This window comes from Dasypus novemcinctus, chromosome 6 (genome assembly GCF_030445035.2).
Source record: "Dasypus novemcinctus isolate mDasNov1 chromosome 6, mDasNov1.1.hap2, whole genome shotgun sequence".
Lineage (NCBI taxonomy): Eukaryota > Metazoa > Chordata > Mammalia > Cingulata > Dasypodidae > Dasypus > Dasypus novemcinctus.
This window is the reverse complement of record NC_080678.1, coordinates 44,785,162-44,811,477: the sequence shown is the minus strand read 5'-3', so window position 1 is coordinate 44,811,477 and position 26,316 is coordinate 44,785,162. Positions and strand designations below refer to the sequence as shown.

Here is a 26,316-nt window from a genome sequence, read left to right as displayed (position 1 = left end):
ACTCCTACCCTCTGGTTTATTGGATTGCCCTGGCCAGCTAACAGGGAGGTGAAGAGGGTCAACCACCACACCAGGGAGCTGAGGGTGCCTACAACTGCAAGCAGGAGAATTGTATCCATCATCCATTGGAATCTAAGCCCCCTCTTGATATAGAGATGTAGTGGACATAACTATCTCAGGGCCCTAGGGTGGAAGAATGAGTATGGATTGGACTGGACTTGTTGATATTCTACTATGGAACTATTGTGGTTCGTAATGGAAGAAATTGTGGCATTGATGTGGAGAAAGTGGCCACGGTGGCTGCTAAGGATAGGGAGAGGGAGGAAGAGATATGATGTGGGGGCATTTTCAGGACTTGGAGTTGTCCTGGGTGGTACTGCAGGGACAGATGATGGACATTGTATATCCTTCCATGGCCCACTGGGTGGACTGGGGGAGAATGTGAACTACAGTGTGGACCATTATCCATGTGTTGCAGCAGTGCTCCAGGGTATATTCACCAAATGCAATGAATATCCTGCCATGATGAGGGAGATTGTTGATGTAGGAGGAGTGGGGTGAGGGGGGTGGGGGATATATGGGGACCTCATTTTTTTTAATGTAACATTTAAAAAAAATAAAGAGAGGGGTAAAAAAGAAAGGCAATACGTCAAAACAAAACAAAACAAAAATAATAGAGTCCAAGAATTAAACTGAACTGATGCATCCATAATACACAAATCCTTTCTATATTCATTTAATTTGTGCAGGCTTGTAATTACAGTATATATATATAGTTATAAATAAATAAGTAAAGGTATAATTTAAAATATAAATGTAAATGTATACTTAAAATTTATATAGAAATTCTTTAAAAAGAAATTGTTCTAATCCAAATGCTAGCCAAGCTAAGGTCTACATTACTAAGTGATATGGGAGGGCCCACACTGATGTCCTCCCTGCCAGCTATGGGGACAGTGATGGGAATGCTCTTCCATAAGAGAATCCCTGAATAGGAGTTGGGGAAACTGGATTCTAGGACAAGGTTTGTAGTGATGCATTGACCATTCTCTGCCTCTCTGAATAACGAAATCCACATTCCTAAAAGAAAGACAGGATTAGAGTAGTGGACAATGGAAATCCTTTCTGTCTCTAAATTATTTATGATTCTTCATTCTATAAAAAGAGAAGGGGCCAAGCAAGAGGAAGAGGAAGAAGAAGGAAGATATCAACACCCATCTCTTGGGGAACAAAACGGCGAATCTAAAGACAGCTGTGGAGTGTATTTTGCCCCAAAAAGGGAATGTGCTTTTTTTAGAATCTGTAGCTAGGAGTTAAGCAGCACAAGAACTGTACTCTTTTTCATGAATGAACAGGTCTCTGACACCTGGTATTCAAGTTCTAAAATGGTAACAAATTTGAACATTTCTGACATCCTGCATTAATCAGCTGGTCGTGCAATTATTAACTGGATCAATGTTTACTTTGAAAGTTACTGGTTAGGATGAGTTAAAAATGCTGAATCATAGTACAGCTGAGTGAATCTAGTGCTCCCTGTTGAAGTGAATGCATATTTCAAGGAAAGCATGCAAGTGTCAGGGGACATTGGTTGCAGCTTCAGAGCTACCCACTGAAGATTCTGGGTACTTGGCCAAGGCACTGAATCTCTGAGATCCAGATCCTAATCCTGCAAATGGAAACATGTTTACCTTAGGGAAAGGTACTTGAAAGAATCAAAGAAATATGATGGTTGTGAACATGCTTTGTAAATTGACCATCTCCCTGTAAACAGGAGATATAAAACATTTTATAAATAGTAACAGAGTTTTTCCATTAGCAGTAGGCCATAAAATAACCACACACCAATTAGAACACATATGATGATACCTTCACAGAACATGTTCTGCTGTGAGCCACAAGGTGTAACCCCAGGCATGATTCCATCCTCATGATCACTAATGTTTCTCTGTCTCAGGTCTATGAACCTTGCACTCAGTGTTTGCTCTATTTTGAATTCTGGACTGATAAATGAAGTCCTTCCCTCCCATCACACCGTTGTTCCTTCAATAATCTCTCTCTTCACAGTCTGTTAATTCGTTCCATTTTTTCAGACAACAACAGATGGAAAAAGCAACAGAAGTACCTGTGCCTGCAGGTGCCTGGGACGAGAGGAAGCCATAATCTCCCCAGCCTTCCTTCTCAGTTCCTTTGACAAAGGTTTTTCCCTCGGTTATACTGAGCAAGTTCACCTCTGCAATGAGGGAGAGAGGGAGAGCTCCAGTCTTTTTACATTTTCTTGAGACCCTATGGCCTGGAGTCAAATGAAGGGATTCTATTTAATATAACCTGTGAATCAAGAACAGTCAATCAGAGAAATTGCTGTATTGGCGGGGCAAGATGGTGGCTGAGTGAGCGCACCTGATAATCCTTCCTGCAAAGAAGCGGCTGGGCAGCGTTGGAGGTTCATCAGGACCAAGCTGTTTCAGGATTTTTGCAGGGCAGGAGGTGTCTGGATATTGATTTGGTGGGAAGGTAACAGAGAAAATTCATGTATAAGATATAATTGAGACTCTATTACATGGAGGTGGGAGCTGCACGCAGGACGATCCTGGGGTGGGTGGAGCCGAGGCACCAGCACTGCAGGGACAATTTCTGGAGGCTCTGCGGTACTGGGGAATTCATAAGCTCTGAGCGGGCTATTGGGGGGCTAATAGGACAGGAGGGCTTTGCAGAACGATTTGGGGAGACAAACGGGAGTTTTATTGCGAAGCAGGGAATTTTTGATTGCGGACACAAATAATAGCGCTTCCGCCTAGAGCCCCGCCCCCCCAAGGCCGGCTGCCGATCTGTAGCGAATTAAATTGCTAGCAATAAAGAGACGTCACCAGGAGGTTGTTTCAGGGTCTGGCAGGGTGGGAGACGTCTGGAAGCCGATTACAGGAATATTTTGCAAAGTGTGGGAATTTCGGTTTTGGACTCTGTTATCAGCGTTGCCGGCTGGAGCCCCACCCCCGGGTCTGGCTACTGATTTGCGTCATTAAATTGGCTGCAGTGTAGAGGTGCCCCCAGGTGGCCATCCCGGGGGCTTACAGGGTGGGAGGTGTCCTGAAGTCGAATTGGTGATACAGCCACAGAATGGACCAAGTGAGTGAGTGAGTGAATTGCAGGGTTCAGACACATAGGATAGAGTTTGCAGATGTGACCTCTCCCATAGGGCTGGCACCCAGCTGCGGGGATCCCTGAAGGCTGTGTTGCACTGCGGTGCTCCCAGGCTCCCTGTTAACCAGATTTGAGGTTGCCAGGTCTGAATTCCCTAAACCCTGGTGGCCCACACCCCAGAACTCACACCTCTTGAGTCTTCAATATCTCAGACGTTCCATCCCTGAATCCATCATGCCCTGAGGTCCATCTGAGGTCCTTGAATGTCCTAGCCCTGAACGTTTGCGTATTTTCTTTTTTGTTTTGTTTTGTTTTGTTTTTATTTTTATTTTATTTTTATTTTTTTTTAATGTCCTGATTACTAACATTGCATTAACTCCTAGTCTTTTCTCCCAGAATATCCCCCAAAGTCTTTTTTTTTTTTCAGTTATTTAGGGGATTTTTTGTTGTTGTTGCTGTTGTGGTTGTTCTATAACTTTTTTTCTTTTCCCTACTTGTTCCCCTCCCTTTACCCACCCCCTTTTCTTTCTTCCTTTCTTCTCCTTTTTTTCCTCTCTCTTGTCCCTCATTTTCTTCTTATTTTATTTTATCTTAATTATACAATAGGTGCTACACAGAACACCTCACATTTGCTGGGTTTCCTCATCCTCCACTGCGTCATTTCTGTGTGAATTGATTTTGGCTACCTGCACTATCCCCTTTGCCCTACATCTTGATATCCCCGGTCATCTACTGTCTCTCCTATATTCCCCCTCCCTTTCTTTGATCCTCAAAGTGTCTAAATCTTAATTTATAATACCTTTCTTTTGTTTTCTGTCTTTTATCTACTCTTGAAACTATTGCCTTTCTTTTCTCTTTCCCTCTCTCACGAAAACAATAGCTTTTTAATTCATACCATATTCCTCCCATATTCAGTCGACTACCTCATTATAGGTACTCTACCTACTGCTATAACTCTACACAACTTACATGAATCTAACATCCATCCTCCCAGATCTTATATTGTTGCTCTGTTAACATATACCACCAATACTACTTTACACTTTTTCCTTGCTTACACAATTGTCTTTCCCTGGCCCTAATACTTTCCTTTAAAGTGAACTCAACCAGCAATAAGAAATTAGAATAAGAAGAACAAAGTGACAAAGAGAAGATATAACACTTACACAAAAACAACAGCTAATTAATCCCCAAGACTAGACAAAGAAGCTAAGGAACTGATTAAACCCATCAAGATAAAAGGATGACCAGACAGCAACAAAAATCTACAAACCAAACCAGTAATCAGGAAAACAAGGCTGAATCCAATGAACAAACTAAAAACCAGGAAGAGGAGCAGAACTTCCCACAAGTAATTAAAGATTTCAGAACATTTATCACCGACAAATTTAACGAAGTAAAGGAAGAGGTTAACAGTATGAAGACAACACTTGGAGGGGAAATTGCAGACATACGCAAAAAGATAACAGATATAATGGGAATGAAACCCCTTCAAGAAATCCTAAAGGGAGTTCTGCAGAAAGAAAGGAAAAAACAGGACAGGCAGAGTTGGAGGAGAGTATAAGAGCAACAAAAAAGACAAAAAGAGAAGGGAAAACAAACAAACAAAATATGACAAACACAAGTCCAATCAAAATATGGCTAACATAAATAATTCCTTGAAAGTAATAACACTGAATGGCAATGGATTAAACTCACCTATCAAAAGATTCAGACTGGGACAATGGATAAGGAAATATGACCCAACTATATGCTGTCTAAAAGAGACACATCTTAGACCCAGAGACTCATGGAGGCTGAAAGTGAATGGTTGGGAAACAATCATACAAGCAAATAATAACCAAAAAAAGGCAGGAGTAGCTATATTAATATCAGACAAAATAGACTTTAAATGTGAAACAATTCTGAGAGACAAAGAAGGATACTACATATTAGTGAAAGGGAAAATCTGTCAAGAAGATCGAACAATCATAAATATTTATGCTCCTAACAAGGGAGCCTCTAAATACGTGAGGCAAACGCTGGAAAAACTAAGTGAAAGAATAGATGTATCTACAATTATAGTGGGGGATTTTAATACACCACTATCAACTCTGGACAGAACATCTCAAAGGAGAATCACTAAAGAAACAAAATATTTGAACAGTGTATTAGAGGAGCTGGATCTAATAGACATATATAGATCATTACACCCAAACACAGCAGGATATACATTTTTCTCAAGGGCACATGGATCATTCTCCAAGATAGGCCACAAAGAAAGGCTTAATGAATTCAGAAAGATCAAAATCATACAAAATAATATCTCTGACCACAGTGGAGTGAAGCTGGAAATTTGCAAGGGCCACAGGCCCAGATTTCACACCATGATTTGGAAATTAAACAGCACACTTTTAGAAAACCAGTGGGTCAAAGAGGAAATCTCAAAAGAAATCAATGACTACCTTGAAACAAATGATAATGATAACACAACATACCAAAATTTATGGGATGCAGCAAAAGCAGTACTGAGAGGGTAATTTATAGCCATAAATTCATATATCAAAAAAGAAGAAAGAGCAAAAATTGAAGAACTAACTACACATTTGGGGGAATTAGAAAAAAAAACAACAAAGTAATCCAACAGGAAGAAGAAGGAAGGAATAAAGATAATAGCCAAAGACATATTGAAAAAGAAAAACGAAATTGAAGGAATCACACTACTTGGCTTCAAAACATACTACAAAGCCACAGTAGTGAAAACAGCATAGTATTGGCATAAGGAGATACACACAGACCAATGGAATCGAATTGAAAGTTCTGATATAGAACCTCATATATATAGCCATATAATATTCGATAAAGCCACCAAACCCTCTCAACTGGGAGAGAATGGCCTATTCAACAAATGGTGCCTGGAGAACTGGATAGCCATATGTAGAAGAATGAAAGAGGATTACCATCTCACACCTTATACAAAGATCAACTCAAGATGGATCAAAGACTTAAATATAAGAGCCAAGACCATAAAGACCTTGGAAAGCAGTGTAGGGAAACATCTACAGGACCTTGTAATAGGAAATGGCTTCATGAATATTACACCAAAAGCATGAGCAGCAAAAGAACAAATAGATAAATGGGACTTCCTCAAAATTAAAGCCTTCTGTACCTCAAAGGAATTTGTCAAGAAAGTAAAAAGGGAACCCACACAATGGGAGAAAATATTTGGCAACCATATATCTGATAAGAGACTTATAACTTGCATATATAAAGAACTCCTATATCTTGAAAATAAAAAGATAAACAACCCATTTAAAAAATGGGAAAAAGATTTAAACAGACACTTCTCCAAAGAAGAAATACAAATGGCTAAAAAGCACATGAAAAAATGCTCCAAATCTCTAGCTATCAGGGAAATGCAAATCAAAACTACAATGAGATACCATCTTACTCCCATAAGATTGGCAGCTATGAAAAAAACAGAAGAATACAAATGTTGGAGAGGATGTGGAGGAATGGGAACACTCATCCACTGCTGGTGGGACTGCAGAAGGATCCAGCCATTCTGGCGGATAGTTTGGCGGTTTTCCAAAAAACTAACCATAGATTTGCCATATGACCCTGAAATACCACTGTTGAGTATATACCCAGCAGAACTGAAAACAAGGACACAAACCGATATATGTACACCAATGTTCATAGCAGCATTGTTCACTATTGCCAAAAGTTGGAATCGACCCACATGCCCATCAACAGATGAGTGGATCAATAAAATGTGGTATATACATGCAATGGAATACTACTCGGCTTTAAGAACAAATACACTACAAACACACGTGATAACATGGATGAATCTTGAGAACCTGATGTTGAGTGAAGCAACCCAGGCATTGAAGGACAAATACTACATGATCTCAATGATATACAATAACCAAGCTGCCTCAGAGACCCAGAGACTGGAAGATAGGGTTACAGGAAATCGGGGGTGGAGGAAGGATGTGAGCTGACGTCTGCAGGGGTGGAATCTATGATGAGCTGCTGGTAAGTATGAGCACAAAGAAGAGATAAAATGGGGGCAAGGGGTTGCCTTGTTTGGGGCTTTGTGGGTTTGAGGGCGGCTGGGGATGGGTGGATGGGTAATATTGCCAAAAAAATTGGGGGGAAGGAGGGGCAACATATGAACATAGGAGAGTGTCAGGTGTTGGTTGAGAGTAAAATGCTGAGAAAACCGTATCAAAATATAATTAGGAGGGTTACCTGTTTAGGATGCTCGGAGGGGATGGTCTGACACGGGACGGACTCCTGGCGAATGTCTGAATGCTCATTTTGCCAGGGTGGTTTGTACCATTGTGTAGAGACCCAAGTAGTGAGAGTGGGGGTGGACCCACATCTTGGGGAGGACGAATGCCATCAAATAGAGGGAACCGTATCTCTCGAGAGAAAGGGTGGCTCCCAGGGCATTAGGGCAGTTGAGCAAGTCAGGCCCTCAACACTGTTGCAAGTATCTCTGGAAGTGGCTCCTCAGGAAATGGAGATTGGCTGTCGCTGTGGGCCCCAAGGGGAGGGGAAAATGGATGTTGAATGGATGGAATCAAGGTAAATGTGGGGGCAAGAGAGGAGTTTGGCGAGAGTACACAAGGATGGATATAAAACATGTAATATTACACCAAAAACATATAGGGGACAACAGACTAATAATGTAAAGCATAATGTAAAACATAGGATAACTAAAAAATTTAGAAAACTGTATATCCTAAAGTATGGACCACAATGTAAGCACAGATGTCACCTTGTTTGAAAGCTATTGTCTCGGAGTCTGTACATCAGTTTCAGTAAATATGATATGAATAAGTTAAAAGATTATCTCTGTGGAAGGGAAAAGATTTTATGGTGGATGTGTGGGAGTACTGTATATTGTATATATGAATTACTGTGATCTAGGGCTCTTGTGAAGAGAAGCTCAATAATTAGGAAAAAAGAAAAGAAAAAGTTAGGATGTAGAATTTTTCCAAATCAATATGTATTCTAGATCTAACCTTTAAACTCATCGCTATATTCCATTCTACTAGTAAGGGAACCTGACATTATATTGGGCTTCACTTTTCAGAAAGTTTTGGATCACAGAGTGGTTCAACAATGGCAGTGGAGGAATACTGGTATGGGATGTTATTGACAGGCGATATATGGTTGACAGGGAGTTATACAGGGCATGTGTCCAGAATGCAAGGAAATGTTTGGATATACTCATAGTGGAAACAATTAAAAACAACAGCTGGGGGGGTACTGGGTTACTGGCCAGGGGGGTCACTGTTGTGGTCCCTAGGGGAGCAGCGGCAGTCCCCCAGATGCAACGGTAAGGACCAGGAAGGAATGAGGGCCCAACAGTGACCCCTTGATACTAATGACTATGCTTGTGAGCCTATACACCTGAAATAAGAACAAGACCTAGAGCAGCACTTTGCCTAAGAGTTCCCTCCTGAGAGCCTCCATGTTACTCAAATGTGGCCAGTCTCAAAGCCAAACTCAGCATGTAAATGCAATGCCTTCCCCCCAGCGTGGGACATGACACCCGGGGATGAGCCTCCCTGACACCGAGGGATCATTACCAAGTACCAGCTGATGACGTAACTAGAAAATGACCTTGAATTAAAGGTTCAACGTGGACCAGCAGAATATCTCTGTCTACATATAATAACAAGAGTTAAAAATGCTATTTGACCTAAATTAAGGGGGAAATGGAAAGGACAAATGAGTTCATATGGCTATGAGTCTCTAAAAAAGAGTCTGGAGGTTGTCAGGAGGATTGCCCTTATGCACACCTGAGCAGAGTCTCAGAGACAGATAAAGTAGATACAACCCCAGGTATTGGTCCTTTTGAGGGCTAAAGAGACCCACAGGTTCTATGGTCAGGGCAGATGGGGTTTTCTGCCATGTCAGTTGGCCCTTCTTTGGAGCTGGTGTTTCTGCATGATGGCGCTGGACTCAGATGGGATCTCTTTTCACAAGAATTTCATGCTACTTTACTGTAATTGTAGTTGGTGCTGGGGCTTAAGATATATCTAGGGGATTTGAATCTCTGGACTGACAATATGATAGCCAGGCCCTGAGCCTCAACAGACTTCAGCGCCGACACTCTGATTTATTGAACTTACTCCACTCAGCTAACATGGAGTTGAAGAATGTCAACCACCACACAATGGAGCCTAGAGTGCCTACAACTGAAAGCAGGAGGATTGCATCCAGTATCCATGTGGAATCTAAACCCCCTCTTGACATAGATGTGGAATGGTCACAACCAAGCCAAAGTCCACAGGAAGGAGGAATACAGTAAGGATCAGAGTGGACTTAATGATATTCTATTCATGAACTATTGTGGTTAATAATCGAGAAAATGTGGCATTGGTGTGGAAAAATTGGCCATGGTGGCTGCTGGGTACAGGGAATGGGAGGAAGAGATGAGATGTGGAGGCATTCTCGAGACTTGGAGTTGTCCTGGGTGGTGCCCCAGGGACAATTGCCGGATGTTGTATGTCCTCCCATGGCCCACCGGATGGAACGTGGGAAAGTGTGGGCTATGGTGTGGAACACGGGACATGGGGTGCAGTGATGCCCGGAGATGTACTCACCAGACGCAATGGATGTGACATGATGATGGGGGAGAGTGTTATTGTGGGGGGAGTGGTGGGGTGGGGGCAGTGGGGGCGAATGGGGACCTCATATTTTTTTAATGTAATATCTTTTTAAAAAATGAATAAATTGAGTAGAATTTGGAAAAAAAAGAATAAATGAAGGGGAGCTGATGTAGTTTACGTGGTTGAACACCTGCTTCCCACGTACAAGGTCCTGGGTTCAATTCCCTGTACCTCCTTTAAAAAAAAAAGGAATGAATGAATTTCTGAGACATGCTGCCACATGGATGAACCTTGAAAATATTATGTTTAGTGAAATAAACAAGGCATATATAGACAAATATTGTATGATTTCACTTATATGAAATATCTAAAAATAGAAAATTTGTAGAGGCAGTAAGCAATTTAGAGTTACTAGAGGATGGGGGAAGGGTGGAAGGGAGAGTTGTTGCCTGGTGGGCACTGAGTGTAAATTTTGGAAAATTTTAAATAAAATTAATTTAACAACAACAAAAAAAAGAACAGTCAATCATGTATTCATTCAGTGTAACTAACAACTTTGAGCTTTTGTTTTATTTTGCTAAAATTGTTGTCAAGGCAGCTAGGGTATAAGAAATAGTATACAATGGGTATCAGATTATCTAAATTCAAATCCCAGGTTTCTCACTAATGATGTGTGATACTGAACAGGTCTCCTGTTCTCTCAGGGACTCCTTTGCCCCCATTTGCTTTTTGCGTGGTGGGGTTGGGGGATTTACAGTTAAAAGGAGTGTAAGTTTACTCAACACTTATTAATTACTTGATGGAAATTTGATCACTCAAGATGTATGAATAATGGTCAGTGATGGCTACTTTTGTTTAGGCAGCTGTAATGTCAGTAGAGTACATTAAAATATTTCAAATGCTTCCATTTTCAAGAAAAGAAGAGTAATTTAGTGTTTGATAAAGCATAAAAGGAGAAACATTTTTAATGAAAGACATAGAATACACAGATTACTCTCAAATCAGAAGTTCCCAACTGATAGTCTGAGCATTGAGAATCTGAGAAATATTCTCCATCAAGCCATTTACTTCAGTAAGTTATATTTCATCTAAATATTTTTAATTTAAATAGATTTAATAATATCTGGACCATACTCCAGACCAATAAATCATTATTTTAGGTTGTAGCCTGGGAAAGAACGAAAGACTAAATAACAATTTCTCGATATTTTCAATGCACCAAAGTCCATTCAGTAATGTTTTAAGTGAACCTAGCTGTCTGGACACTTTCTAAGGTCCAAGAGTCACAATTTGAATGGGCAGAGAGTGCAGTAAAGCTTTGGACTGCACGTTCATACTTGCCTTAGTGAGAAGCACAGGCTCAATGGATCCAGCTGTGGTCCTGGTACTGTGCCTCTCCTCTTTGCTTCTCCTGTCCCTCTGGAAACAGACTTATGGGAAAGGGAAACTCCCACCTGGTCCTACTCCTCTCCCAATTATTGGAAATATCCTATTGATAAATATTAAGGAGGTCAGAAAATCCTTAAACAATGTAAGTATGCTTTATGCTCCTCCAGTGCCTTGCAAAAGGTAAGTAAATTAACTCCTGATAGGAAATAAAATGCATACTTGGAAGCAATGTATTAAAATAGATCATTGTAAAATAGAAGTTCCCTTTAGATTGTTGGTTTTTGTTGCTTTATTTTGTTGTTTTTCTGTCATATCAGAAATAGTAAATGAATTTTTTTTTTATTTCTCTCCCTTCCCCGCCCCCACCCCGTTTGTCTGTTTTCTGTGTCTATTTGCTGCGTCTTCTTCTTTGTCTGCTTCTGTTGTTGTCAGCGGCACGGGAATCTGTGTTTCTTTTTGTTGTGTTATCTTGTTGTGTCAGCTCTCTGTGTGAGCGGCCCCATTCCTGGGCAGGCTGCACTTTCTTTCGCACTGGGTGGCTCTCCTTACAAGGCGCACTCCTTGCACATGGGGCTCCCCTACGCGGGACACCCCTGAGTGGCAGGGCATTCCTTTCGCACATCAGCACTGATGTGCATGGGCCAGCTCCACACGGGTGAAGGAGGCCCGGGGTTTGAACCACGGACCTCCCATGTGGTAGACAGACGCCCTAACCACTGCGCCAAGTCCGCCGCCAATAGTAAATGAATTCATGTGTATTGTAGGAAGTGAAATGTTAAGGTATTGTAAGATAGAATCAAATTAACAAAACGGTCAAGTAACAAAAGTAGGGAATGTGCTACCCTCCATTGTTTCATAGGCTTGGATAAGATTTTCAGTCTGAAAGTCAAGTTAAAGAAGTGTTTTCATGCTTGCAGATTCCATTCTCATAAACCATCCACTGTCTAAACCCTGTGCCCTGTTCTGGTTAGCCAATATGATTAAATTTGTCTGACAAAGCCAACTAGGCCTGATGTAAGGAAATAGTCATAGGAGCCCAGAAGCAGCATGAGTGATGAAAGGGAGAGAACTAATCAGTCAGGGACACTGGGTAGGAACGGAATCCTTTTGGACGCTGCAAGAAGCTGCTACCTGTGGCCTATGAAGGCTTCAGGGTGGAAGAAATTGTTCCTCCAGGACATGGTGCATGTCCTGGCACAGCCCCTGTGGAGAACACTCTCTTCTCTGTTAGCAATACCAGCAGAACTCTAAAGGACCAGACTTAGACTCCTCTGGGGAAGTTTTCAAAAATACAGATTTCTAGTCTTCATCACTGGGCTACTAAACAGAATCCCCAAAAGAAGAGGTTCCCAGGTGATCCTGATGTAGTCAGCTGGGATCACATCAAAATAGGTATTGAGAACTGATGAATTCATCAGGTATCAGAAGCCAATCAAACAGAGTGAAGTGTGGGTCTTTTATTTATTAGACAGGGGATCATGGATACAACTTGTAAATTACCTAAACCTCAATTTCTTTATCTGTAAAATGGAACTAAATAAAGCTAGCTAAAGCAAGCAATAATGCCACCACCTGAGACATCAGAGACCCTCCATATATATCCATCATGCTGATGTACAAACTTCAGAATATTTAATTATTTCAGAGTAAAAACATCAACAGATTCATAAAATCATCCTACCTAATATATGCACAATATATAGACCAAATAGCCACTTCCTTGCTAATATCTAACTTTCCTTACCATTTCCCAGCTCTCTGAAACCTATAGCCCTGTGTTCACTCTATATTTTGGCATGAAGCCCACTGTGGTGTTGCATGGATATGAAGCAGTGAAGGAAGCTCTGATTGATTGTGGAGAGGAGTTTTCTGGAAGGGGCAATTTCCCGCTGTCAGAAAAATCTAATAGGGAGAAAAGGTCGGTAGATGTGTGCCTGTGTTGGGCAATGTTAATGGAAGGGGATGTGGGGGATTAAAACAGAGACTTGAAGAGCTCCTCAGCAGACCTTGGTCCTTAGGGTAGCTCTCCAGTGTCAGCATCCCTTTCGTTGCCGAGGATATCTTTCCTGGTGCCCTTTTTCCCTCCTTGTAGGAGTCGTTTTCAGCAATGGAAAGACTTGGAGGGATCTCCGACGCTTCGCCCTCATGACCCTGAGGAATTTTGGGATGGGGAAGAGGAGAATTGAGGACCGTGTTCAGGAGGAAGCCCGCTGCCTTGTGGAGGAGCTGGAAAAAACCAAGGGTGGGTGAATCTTTTCGCTGTATCCCTGCCTTCTCAGAAGGACCTCTTCTCTATCGACATCCTTGGAGCCCTTTCAGGAGCAGCCGAATCTTTCTTATAGGTCGTGGGATCCGCCCTCAGGTGGAGGAGGGTGGGTTTAATGCAGAGCCCCGGGGGAGCTTCTGTGTACCTATATTTGCCTGTTGTCTGTGCATGTCTGTGTGAATGCATGCTTGAGGATAAAATGTGTATGCAAATCTCATTTATTCCTTTTCTGTCATGAGCATTGTCTGTTCACTTGCAATCAGAATATCATGTAGACAGAGGGTTTTTTTGGTTTGTTTGTTCGTTTTTGGTTTTTTTAGATAGTGAGTTTTAAGTCTCATTTTCCCCAAGAGTTGTAGGTCCAGTTTCTACTTTATCTTCATGTGGGTTACTTATTCTAGAAAGTTCACCAGGGAGCACTTATCCTTGGACACTATGGGAACAGCCTCATCATGGCCCTGCAGAGCATGAAACAAGTGGCACGTGCTTTTCCTCACTGGCATGACTGAGGGTTTCCTCCAAGGCTCAGGCCTGCAGTTCTGCCCAGTGATGATGCTCACCTGTGGGCTCCCCAGGGGAACGCTCACCATGTGACTTCCCTATAAACTCAGGACTATTTATAAACCACCAACATGAATTGTTTAATGTTACTTACACTTACACAATTGATTTATATAAGAAATAAATGCCAAAGCATCCTTCTCTACAATAGACAAAAACCAGGCTATAAACTCTGGGCTGTAAAATGATTTACTTAACTGAACTATCAACTACTCTTTACAATACTCACCCTGTCTTGCATGGCATAAGTGGTCCCTCTTTGCTTCTTAGCTTGTCTTTCTCACACACTTTACTGAATGAAATGTTCATTTATCCCACACCCCTAGCTTTCCAGACACATGAAGTCCTTATTGCATGACTCTGACTTTCAAATTGCATCCCAAATTACCTTGTTTTTCATTCTCTCCTTTAAATGAAGTGAAAGGAAAGATTGAATATCAGGTTTTAGCTGTGAATATCAAGGACACAAAGAAATTTCACAGGCTTCCTAATTAGCCTTCACATCCCTAGCTATAATAAAATGTTTCCTGAAATCTTAGAACAACCCTGTTCTCACCTGCAAAGGGTCCTGGTATTGTAGCAGCAAACACAACAGGGTTCCTATTAGTCAACAGCTGTCATTTCTTCACAACACCAGATTCAAGATACCTTTAATTATTTTACAGATATGAAATTGTGGCATTTGCATTTAAAATTTATTGATCCTTGATAAATATTATTTCATTTATATATCCCCACCAAAAAATAAACTTTCCCCAGCTTTAATTTCTTTCATCTCTAAAATGATGGAATTGACCAAAATCATGCTCAGTGTTAACATATATTAAGGCATACTGATTTCTGTTGATGGCTAATACTGAGCAAACACTCAGAAATCCACAAAGAGGGCAGCTTTGCCCAAATAAATTAAATTTGGGGTTTTGATGGGTGATGACATACAGCAGTAGTACAGGATATCTTGTTTTTCTATATTGAAGTGAAGAAACAAATGGACTGCATTCATGGATTTAAATTTTGTTGCTTACCGTACTTGTTAATGAAGTTAGAAAAAAATTTCTTGATTTTCTTTTTTGGCAAACAAAATGTCTTCTCAAGTTTTCTTTATTATTGTAGTGTTTTCTTTACATAAAATGGATGGTTTTCACTTTTTAACACTTGTTATTTAAAATATTTAATTACCCATACTCTTTTACCCTTAGATCTCCACTCTGTTGTTCTCTATATGGTTCCATCTTATATATTAGAATTTTTGAGGTGCATAACTATCATCGTCCTTGCTGGATCAACATTTAATTGTCTATAGTCTTTGTAGACAGAGGTGAACCTGCAGTGATATTTTGAATTTTCAGGAGTTTTCAAGAGTAGTCCCATTTCATTCTTTTGCTTTTCCCCCCAGAGTATGGGTATGTTGGGTTAGAAGGGTGTGAATAAAGGCGTTGGAGGTAATGGGATATTTGGAGAACCATTACCAACCAATGATGATGGAATACTCAATTGAGTTCAAGGGGAAACGTGAAGTGTTGATTCTCTGCATGCTGAATTTTTTACTGATAAGAGAGTTTCTAAATGGACAATGCTTTAGTAATTCTAAAATTACCTTTTCTTGTTTTCCTGTGAGAGAAAAGACTTTCATAGGTGTATTTTAATGGTGTTTTAAAAATATTTCCAATTCTTTAGCATCACCCTGTGATCCCACTTTTATCCTGGGCTGTGCTCCCTGCAATGTGATCTGCTCCATTACTTTCCACAATCGTTTTACTTATACAGATCAGGAATTTCTTAAGCTGATGGAAAAACTCAATGAAAACATGAGGATTCTGAGCTCTCCTTGGACCCAGGTGAGACCAAGATCATTTTTTTTCTGAAAATCCATGTATTCTCTTTTTTCTGACAAGTTCTACATTCAGGAGAGATGAAATTGTGAAGTGAATATTAGAACACCACAGTCCTGGCCAGAGCTTGGCAACAAACATTAAGGAAATACATTCTTTTGCTTGCAAGAAAATACTTACCTAGAATATTGAGTTCAGATTCAAATCCTTTGGCTTCCTCTTCAGTGGTTTTTCCATTAAGCCCAAAGCCCAGTTTCCATAAAGTACTTGGTGACTTCCAAAAAGCATGTCCATAGCACTCAATGGAGACCTGAGTCCTCTGCTGATAGGATTCCATTACCCACAAAGTTAGTCTTCTTAAGAATTCTTCATCAAATTGCATCGCAGAAACATCCTATTTTAGGTGTGCAAGGAAGGAATATGTTTGGGACAATGATGCCATCAGGAAATACTATGTATATGGGAGTTTGATGTTCCAGTTAGGACCCTAGCTGACAAGATCACTTTGTTAGTGACTACAATATGATTCAGTTTATGCAGTATGAGCTGTGCTGAACTGGCCTGTCCTGCTCTCTGCCTAAATGATAATTGTATGATCTTAGCATAGTCATTTAAGTGCACTAGTGCACAGCCACTTTATCCATAAAATGCAAAGTTGGGTTTTATGGTACCTTCAATGTTTTAAAATGCCAATTCTATATATAAGACTGCTAGATAGAAGTAGAATCAGCAGGAACTAATGTGGCGCTGTTTCAGATTTCCCTAATTTACTTAGGCCATCTTCATTTACAAATACATCTTCATTTACTATGATTCATGGAATCATAGTAATCCATGCCATCCTGTATTTCAAAGCATAAGCAAGAATTTATGTAAAAAGGAGAAAATTGCTATAAAGGCTTTTTTAGATTTTAAAAATTATGTATGAGTTTAGGAAATGATTATTATCATTGATCCAGTGGTCAGAATTACCTCCCTCAAATCTATCATCATTATAGCTCCAGTTTCTAGCCAGAGTTTGGCATTATGGCATATATTACTTCATTAAAAGTTTTTATTAATTTAATAAATGATTTTTTTTCTATTTTAGGTCTGCCATTCTTTCCCCATTCTCATAGATTGTTTCCCTGGGAGTCATAATAAATTACTAAAAAATGTTGATTTTATAAAAAGTTATATTTTGAAAAAGATAAAAGAACACCAAGCATCCCTGGACATTAACAATCCTCGGGACTTTATTGATTGTTTCCTGATCAAAATGGAACAGGTACAATGTTAATGACCACTCGGTTATTTGTTTGCTCATGTATTATCTGGCCCACTGATTAATTCTCTACATACTAGGGATATTAAGTGATCAGACAAATAATGATAGACAAACACTTTATGTCCCTACAGTGTGCATGGATATGCACAAAGCGTCACAGAAGATTTTCCTGAATTGTTACATAAATGCAAACTTTGGCCCTGTTTTCTTAGGCAATAGCAAACCACCAGAAGAGAAACAGAATGCCCAAATTCAGATGAAATGGAAGAAATTTCAAAGAACTTAGAAAATGCAAACTAGCCTGACACAAAATGAAAATGGTAAAGATCGTTGAACACCATCTCTGGGAAAATGAAATGAAAAGGTTAACCACAGTTCAAGTGCTTCCCCTGCCCCAACTTCAGTTCCTGAGCACTCCTTTCAGTCAGTGACTTGGCCTTGGCATCTGCATTAACCCTAGTATATCTATCTCCTTTATCGCACATGGCAGTTAATGACCAAACTCTCTGTCATTATGTTTCCTATGTCTCTTCCACTTGCATATTCCTACCACTTCTCACTCTCGTTTCCTAGACTGAGTTGCCCAATACCATGCATCTGGAATAAAATAGCACTGACTTGCCCTAAATGGTGAATTCATTCTCTGTAGTCCATTCTGGGTTGTGCTGCCATATTATATGTTGCACAATTTAATTTATCCTCTTCTATCAATTATTGTTAGTCTTCAAGTAGTAGAAATCCATGTTAATAATGGCTTAAAAATAGGGTTAATTTATCTCACATGCAAAGACTCACTTGGGTCAGTCCAAGGCCAACACAGTAGTCTTGTAGCATCCTGAAGTTAGGTTCCTTCCATTTTCTTTACCATTCCTACATAGGCCTTCAGCTTCATGTATATCCTTCTATCCCAATATGATATCTGCCCCACTTCCATCCTCATATCTGTGTTTTGACTAAGACATAAAGTGAAAAGTGGTACCAGCAGGGTTCAGCTTAGATCTCATTGGCATGAACTATATTGCATGGCCAATCAAACTCTAAATTATGCTGGGAAAAGGAATTAATAGGCAAGGTAAGCTTAAAGGAGTAGGAAATAAAGATTGGAACAATTAACATATTGTCTCTAATACACTATACAATACTTTTAAAATCTCGTACTCTCCAATTTCTGTGTTTCCTTAATTTTGAAATAATCACCTGGGTGTGCTGCAGGGACAGATGCTGGACATTGTGTGTCCTGCCATGGCCCACTGGGTGGACTGGGGGAGAGTGTAGACTACAATGTAGACCACTGTCCATGTGGAGCAGCCGTGCTCCAAAATGTATTCACCAGGTACAGAGAATGTGCCACGATGATGGAAGAGGTTGTTGATGTGGGAGGAGTGGGGTAGGGAGGTGGGGGATATTTGGGGATCTCATATTTTTTTAATGTAACATTTATAAGAATATAAAGAAGGAAAAAAAAGAATAAAATTGTCAGTAGAGCTTTACAAATAATAAGAATAAGAATTATTTTGGATACATTGTAATTAAACATACAGGCAAACTAATTCATCCAATACTCTGAATTTACTGTTGAAAAGTTGATGGAGATTGTATTAGATGTGTTTTCCGCTGGGACAGAGACAACAAGCACCACCCTGAGATATGGACTCCTGCTCCTGTTGAAGCACCCGGAGGTCACAGGTATGACCACACATGGTGGGTAAGGGGAAGTTCAGATTAGAGGTTGGCAAGACACTGCTAGTGTACTTGATATTCACTGTGTTCCAGAAGATCCATTACTAAGCCACCAGCTCTAATTTGTCCAAATTTGATGAAGGAATAAAAGTGGCACCTTTGAATAAAAGGATGTTGACTGAAAGAGGTGAGGAACTATGTGGACAGTAGAAGCCCTGCAGCTCCTGTGTGCTCTCTGAATTTCAGGGGAGATGATTTGCTACAGGCACATTCGAATTGGCCGATGATTATATAATGTTGTTACTTGTACAAAATTGTACAAACAAACATATATGCCCATGTAGATCCAATGGTGGAATTTAATTTTAAAACGTGTATTATTTTAACATAAAATTATTTTTGATTTCTGCTTTTCTTTCTGAAAGGACAGTAATTTCTTAAGTTAATTATATACTATTATATTTTAAAATATCTCTTTATTTCTATGTTTTATGCATCTTGTTCTAATATATACGTATTTACAAATTTATATAATGCCTATCATATAGGAAAGTTATTTGTAATTATATTATGGCAATTTGATCTACATGTCTCGGTGTACTTCTAGGTATAAAATTAATGTTTATAATGATGTAGGACAGTTTCATAATACTTCCTGTAATCTTGAATTGCTATGGCAAATGTCCATTTTCCCCTTTTGCATCAGAATTTACTTGTGCCTTATCAGCTAAAGTCCAGGAAGAGATTGACCTTGTGGTTGGCAGACACCGGAGCCCCTCCATGCCGGACAGGAGCAGCATGCCCTACACGGATGCAGTGGTGCACGAGATCCAGAGATACATTGACCTCCTCCCCAGCAACCTGCCCCATGCGGTGACCCAGGACATTAAATTCAGAAACTACCTCATCCCCAAAGTAAGACTTCTTTCCCCTATCTTGCAATTCAGTGCATTTAAAGGGCTCATACTTCCTGCATGATTCCAATGCTCTCTACTCAGGGGACAGCTTGATGGATTTTGGATTGTTTCCATTTGGGACTATAAAGCTTTATAACAAATTTTGGTATCAGGCAGTCTGAGGCTTCTGAATTTGCTCTCCTTTTCTATTGTTTTTGCCACTCTTAGCTGTTTATACGTCCAAATAAATTTTAATATCAACTTGTCAAATTCCCAAAACACTCAGCTAAGGGATTTGTTAGGTGGCATAAAATCTACTGATCAAATTGGAAAGAATTGATTTTTTGACATATCGAATCTTATAATTCTTGAATATGGCATGTGCTTGCAACTTCTTTGTGCTGGCTTTAATTTTCTAAATAACGTTATGTTCTCAGTACATGGTTTACATATTTTTATTAGGTTTTTTGCTAGGTTATTATTATGTTATTATAAATTGTATAATTATTTTAAATGAGCATTCCATTTTTTTTCTGGTATATGGGAATGGAATTGATGTTATTAGTTTGATGCCATTAGTACAAACTTGGTTAAATTCACTTAATATTGCTAGTAATTTGTCTTAAATTCATTTGGAATTTCTACCTACACAATCCCGTAATCTGGATTATTTCTTTCATTTCTTGTTTTCAAATTCTCAAGTCTTTGATTTATATTTGTTGTATTATGGGTCAGGCTAGGATTTCTAAGATAATTGTTGAATAGAAGTGAAGGTTAAGGGAATTTTTGGTTTTTATTGTTTTTGTTTTACATCTGCAAGGAAATATATTTTGTCACTCTTTTTACCCAATTAAGGATGTCCCTCCAAATCTTTTATTTTTGTATGTTTTTATAATTAATGGGCTCATAATTTTTTCAAATGGATTTTGTTACAGTCATATACTTTGGCCTCTATTTCCCCACTACATACAAACACACACATATCTATATATGTTCAGATATATATATGTATTGATAAATGTATATGAAAACATCTGGATTTTATTTTCAACATTTTGTATTTACATTCATAAAATATATTGATTTGCAATTTTTCTTTATTAAATTTTTCTTTTCAGATTTCTGATATAGAGGTAATATTTGCATCAAAAAAGGTGGGAAATAGTCCCTACCATAGTATATTTTATTGCCTCTCACCCAATTCTCTCTTGTTTTTGTGACCACTAAGTTCTGTCTTGGGATACCTGATAATTTTTTACTAAATGCCGAAGATTAGATATTTAAAAGCAAAGGCACAGATAATGTTTGCCTTCTTCCAGAAAGCGTTCAGCGCTCCTCCAATAAGATGATACAAAGATATAATATCTTACCTCCTTCAATATTGAAAATGGACACAGTTTAAAACTGACTGAAGGTGTCATCTTACCTACCTCTCCAAGTTTCTTCCACCTCGGGAATCTCGACACCAAGTTTTGTCTTGTCAGTTTTCCGATGCCTTCTAATACATGGTTTGTATATTTTTTCAAACTTTCTAATTGATATACTACAAGATATTTCATCCCTCAATTGATACCAGCATATATTGCTATTATATAAAATTAAAACAACTAAAAATTCTATTTTGATGATAAAGAATGGTTTGGGTAACTTAGTAAGGGTGGAATTCCTATGCTATCTCTAGGGAAGAGGGAATCAAGGCTATTACCAACAAACAATGGCTCTTGTCCACATGAAGAGTTAGGAGTTTGAGTCCACTCTTTTTCACCCAAGGACACAACCAGGGAAAGCCTTTTTTTTTTTTCAATATTAGGTCGACAACAATTATCAATCAAACTAACATCTCCTCCTATTACTAACTAATTTGAAGTAAACCACAGATTCAGGCAGGGATTGCCAATCTCACCATCTACTACATTCTGCTGCGGGAAGCATTGCATCTGCTAAGCAGATGCCCATTCAGGGCATATATCCCAACTCAGGCTTTTTGAGCTTAGAATGCTCAGAGCCTGAGGACAAGGTACCACCTCTTCTGCAAAAGGAATATGCAGCTATGGGCACTGATCATTCCTTTCCTCCCAATCAGGTAAATAATTTATTTACCACAGGATGGTGTCACTGCATTAGATGAAGACCATGATGTAAAACAGAATTCCACAGACTTTTTTGGTAACAGGTCAGAAAGTAAATATTTCTGTTTGGGGGCCATAAGGTCTCTATTGCCAATACTCAGCTCTGCCATTGTAGCACAAAAGCACTTGGAGACAAAACATAAATTTATGAAGAAGGCAGTGTTCCAATAGGAATGGAAAGTCAAACTTCAGTTTCACATATTTTCATATGAGCTTTTTTTTTAATTAGAAAAGATAAAGGTTTACAGAAAAATCAGTCTTTCAGTATTGAATTTCCAAATAATATCCTGTAAGTCACACCTTGCATTAGTGTGCTACTTGTGTTATAATTCATGAAAAAACATTTTTAAAATTATACTATAAACTACAACCCATCATTTCCAACTGGGTTCGCTGTTTGTGTTGTACAGTCCTATGCATCCTTAAGTTTTTATTCTACTAACATATGCACAATCTAAAAATTCCCCCTTTAAACCACATTCCCACAAATACCTCAGTGTATTCACAATGCTCTGCTATCATCACCACCATTCACTAGAAAAATTTTTCAAATATTGTGTTATTCCTTTATTTTTTTAATATTTTAATGAATAAATTGTCTGATTTTATTTTATTTATTATTTTATCTTGTCCCTTTGGATTCCTTAGTTTCTTTGGAAGCTTCCTTTCTTCAGTACATTCACATTTTTAAAGAGTCCAAACAATTGTCATGTAAAATGTTACTCACTCTGATTTTGTGTAATATATCTCAGGACATTAAATTCCTGGTATATGCTTTTGGCAAAAAACTCAACAGGTGATGTGTTTGTACTATATCAGGGAAATGGGGGCACATAATATCAGATTATCCAATTATTTTGATGCTAAATTTCTCACTTAGTGAGGAGTACCTATGAAATCTCTCCATTCCATATTTGATGTTTTTCATATGTAATTAATTCATATGTGGTATAGTACTTTAAGACCTAGAGTACATTCCATTTCGAAATCATTCGCACAACTGCTTTACTATTAACTGATGAACTTCCCAAATTGTAGGAAAATGATATTTCTACTTTTGCTATCCCTATTTAGCTTGTATTCATCTGCAAAGAAAGCTCTTTCAAATTTTTAAATTAAGAAAGAAATTTGCGTTATCAACCTTCATCATTTTTTACTGGATTTACTATTCCAGAAAAGGCCATTTTTCATTAGATTAGACTGTGTTTTTAAAAGCCCTATGAACAGATACAGCTACTTCTGATTATTCAAGAACCAGCAGAAACTTCTATTTTAAACAATAATTCACATATAAGATGTGTAAAACTGAAGTGATGAAACAGAGCAGGTGCTGTGTGGTCCAGCCTGATTCAAAGTAAAGTAGAAGATTCAGAAAGTTCGGCACTCATCTACTCAAGTGCTCAGTACCTGAAATGCATTTGAGGCTATTTTAGCAAGATCAGTGCCACTGGCCTTAAACTGATCCCTCCTTCTTACATGGTTAATCTTCCTGGAAATGTCATTTCCTTTCTTTAGACCTGGGTTTCCTCACCTATACATTAAAGAGATTAGAATAAGTGATTTCCTACATTTCCTCCAGCAAAGAATTCTTTATAATTCAGTTTATCAATCTGTCCATTTTAGGGCACAACCATATTACCATCACTGACTTCTGTGCTGCATGATAAGAGAGAATTCCCCAACGCAGAGAGGTTTGATCCTGGCCACTTTTTGGATGAGTGTGGCCACTTTAAGAAGAGTGACTACTTCAGAGCTTTCTCAGCAGGTACTTCACGGGAAAAGATACTTTTGGGGATCAGCTGGCGTTTCCACAATGCTTATCCTGGGGCTGGTAGATCTGCTCTTTGTGCATGATCATGACACCACCATCATTCATATTTACATTTGTACTGTAAGCTATGTCCGCATTATTGGGTCAGATTAGTGGGGCTCTATGGGAGGTGACTCAGTTCTGCCAGATGAGGAAGGTAGAGTATGGGTTGATTGAATTCTACCTCCAGATTGAGTTAACAAATCGCTCCTCTAGAAAAGGAAACTCGAGACAGTCCTCAAAAACCTTAAGAAAGGTATCACAAATATCACAGCTTTCCTAAGTATCTTTTATAGGTGCCCCTCACCTTTTGATGAACTTTGATGAGCTCAGGAATATAAGTATGCATGAGAAGTAATAGGCATCAAGCCACTCTACAGTTAGGGAAGGAGATGAGTGACCAGATCATTATAATCAAATATGCCCAGTTCTGTGAGAGAAGCAAGCATAAGTTTCACTAAGGGCCAAGAGGGGAAGTTACCTACTTCCTGCTCACATATGACCAACAGTGAAGTAAAAAATGGAATAAGAAGCACTGGATTAGAAGAAATGACACTTCAGTGGTCTCAAGGGGCTGGGAGCAAGGAAAGAAGAGAGTTCAAGGCATGAGGACAAAAGTAATAGACACAAGGAAAGGAGCAGAATATTTGCTTTAGATGGAAAAATTCAGAACTGCCTACCAAATAACTGTGAGATCAAGGAACCCTTGGGATTTTGGCAGGATACCATCATAGATTCCAGAGCACCTTGCTCTTCCTTCAATTCATGACACCTCATAGTGGATAGTGGGGACTCCACTCCTGCAGTATGTGCAGAGACTCTGGACAAGGAATTGCCTTAAGTGTTTTTATGGCCTTTGATGCTTGCTTTGGATCTGGCAGCATGGAACCAAGATGACAAGGATTGTCTTCAAGGAATGTACATCTATAACTTAGATAAATAAACAAACAAAGAATTGTGATTCAAAATGATCCATGTTCCAATGGAAGCCTGAATATAATGCTAAGGAAATCCAGTGAAGGCAGGATTCTACATCCTGAGGGGATCACAAAATTATAAAGAGGAAAGTATATTTACCTAGACTGTAAACAAGTTCGAGTAATACATCTAAGACAAAAGAAAAAACAAAACAAAACAAAACACATAACATTATGACTTGAAATGGCACATTGTGCTGGAGATTGATGAAAGGTAGTACGGTTGGAGATGTAGGTTGAGCTTATAGGGAGTAGAAGGAAAGATCATGGAAAACCAGACTGGGAACAAAATGTAAAGGGCCAGGTCAAATTATTTGGAATTAATCCATAGGGCAGGCACAGGAACTATTCAAATATTTAAGTGATGGGGTGAGAGGTTTAGGCATATGCTCTTGAGAGTACATGAGGGGAAAAAATCATTACTTGAATTAGCTTCTGTTGTAGAAAGTGAAGCAAAGCTATGTATGTGAGATGCCTCTTATCAGTTTTACCCTCTTCATCCCACTTTGACAAGCAAAGTGGGTGTGATTCTCAAGAATATATTGACAGAAACTTCAGGGTCAAAAGAGCAGTTGTAATGAGGAAATATTCAGTGAAGTAAGTTGCATATTGCTGACTCTCAATAAATATTTTAATGTGGTAAGTGCCCACTGAAAGATTTAGGTGATCAGCAAATGTCTCTGTCATGCCTGCAATTCACCCCTCAAGTCAGTCATTCACCATATAGCTACTGAGTGCACTGTCGTATTTCAGAAACAGAATGTTCTAGAAGTATCTACCCCTGTGTTTATAATTTCCAGGAAAATGAATTTGTTTGGGTGAGGGGCTGGCCCGCATGGAGCTGTTTTTATTCCTGACCATCATTTTGCAGAAATTTACCCTGAAGTCTCTGGTTGACCCAAAGGACATTGACACCACCCCAATTGAGACTGTATTTCTCTCTGTGCCACCCTCATATCAGCTTTGCTTCATTCCTGTTTGAAGAAGGGGCAGGCCATCTGTCTGCTGCTATACCATCGCCTACAGGTGCTCTCCTCAGGGGCATTTGGTCATCTCCCCCCTCTTCTGGGGATAACTTCTCTGCCCTCCCCTGTCTACATCTCCCCATGCCCTGAAGGTCGAGGGGGAATTCCACCTCCATTAAGGTCAGTCTCCTGCATTACACTGCACAAATTTACCTACTATTCTCCATGCTCTGTAATATCATATTGCCCACCACATGCCTTAATAATTTAATAGAGTTACTTCTAACTATTAGATAAATTATTAAGTTATTTCTCTATCACTGTGAATCATAGCAAAAAAAATTTATGTCAAATCATAGGCATGTAGTATTCTGTGTGTTCTAAAGAAATGTGTTAGTTTTCCTTGGTTTATTCTGAAACTTTCCTTCATTTGTACATAATAAAGTAAGAAATGAAAGGGGAAAGTAAACCACAGTCAAAGAGGACATGCTCGTTCTCTTAATGGGAGCATAAGGAGTGGAAAGAAGAGAATTCGTCTGACAAGATTGTGTAGACAAATGCTGTAGATAGTCACTGGAGATTTGGGATTGAAGGTGACAGAAAGTGTGTCAGTGAGCGGTTCCAACCTATGGGGACATATGGACAAGATCAACCTTGGGAAGAAACGAGCATTGAATTATGAGAATTCATGTCCCCCCTTTGATGTTACCATCAACACTAAATGAAAATTTGAACTATTTTAATACCTCCTGTTTACTGACTTAGGTTCAAGTATAATTATATGTTTCCATACTG

At 39.1% G+C, this 26,316-nt stretch overlaps 1 pseudogene; it reads left to right on the top strand.

Annotated features, from left to right (window-relative positions):
* Positions 1-11,112: 11,112 nt before the first annotated feature.
* LOC101435423 (cytochrome P450 2C9-like) lies at positions 11,113-25,538 on the top strand (annotated as a pseudogene).
* The last annotated feature ends 778 nt before the right edge of the window (positions 25,539-26,316 follow it).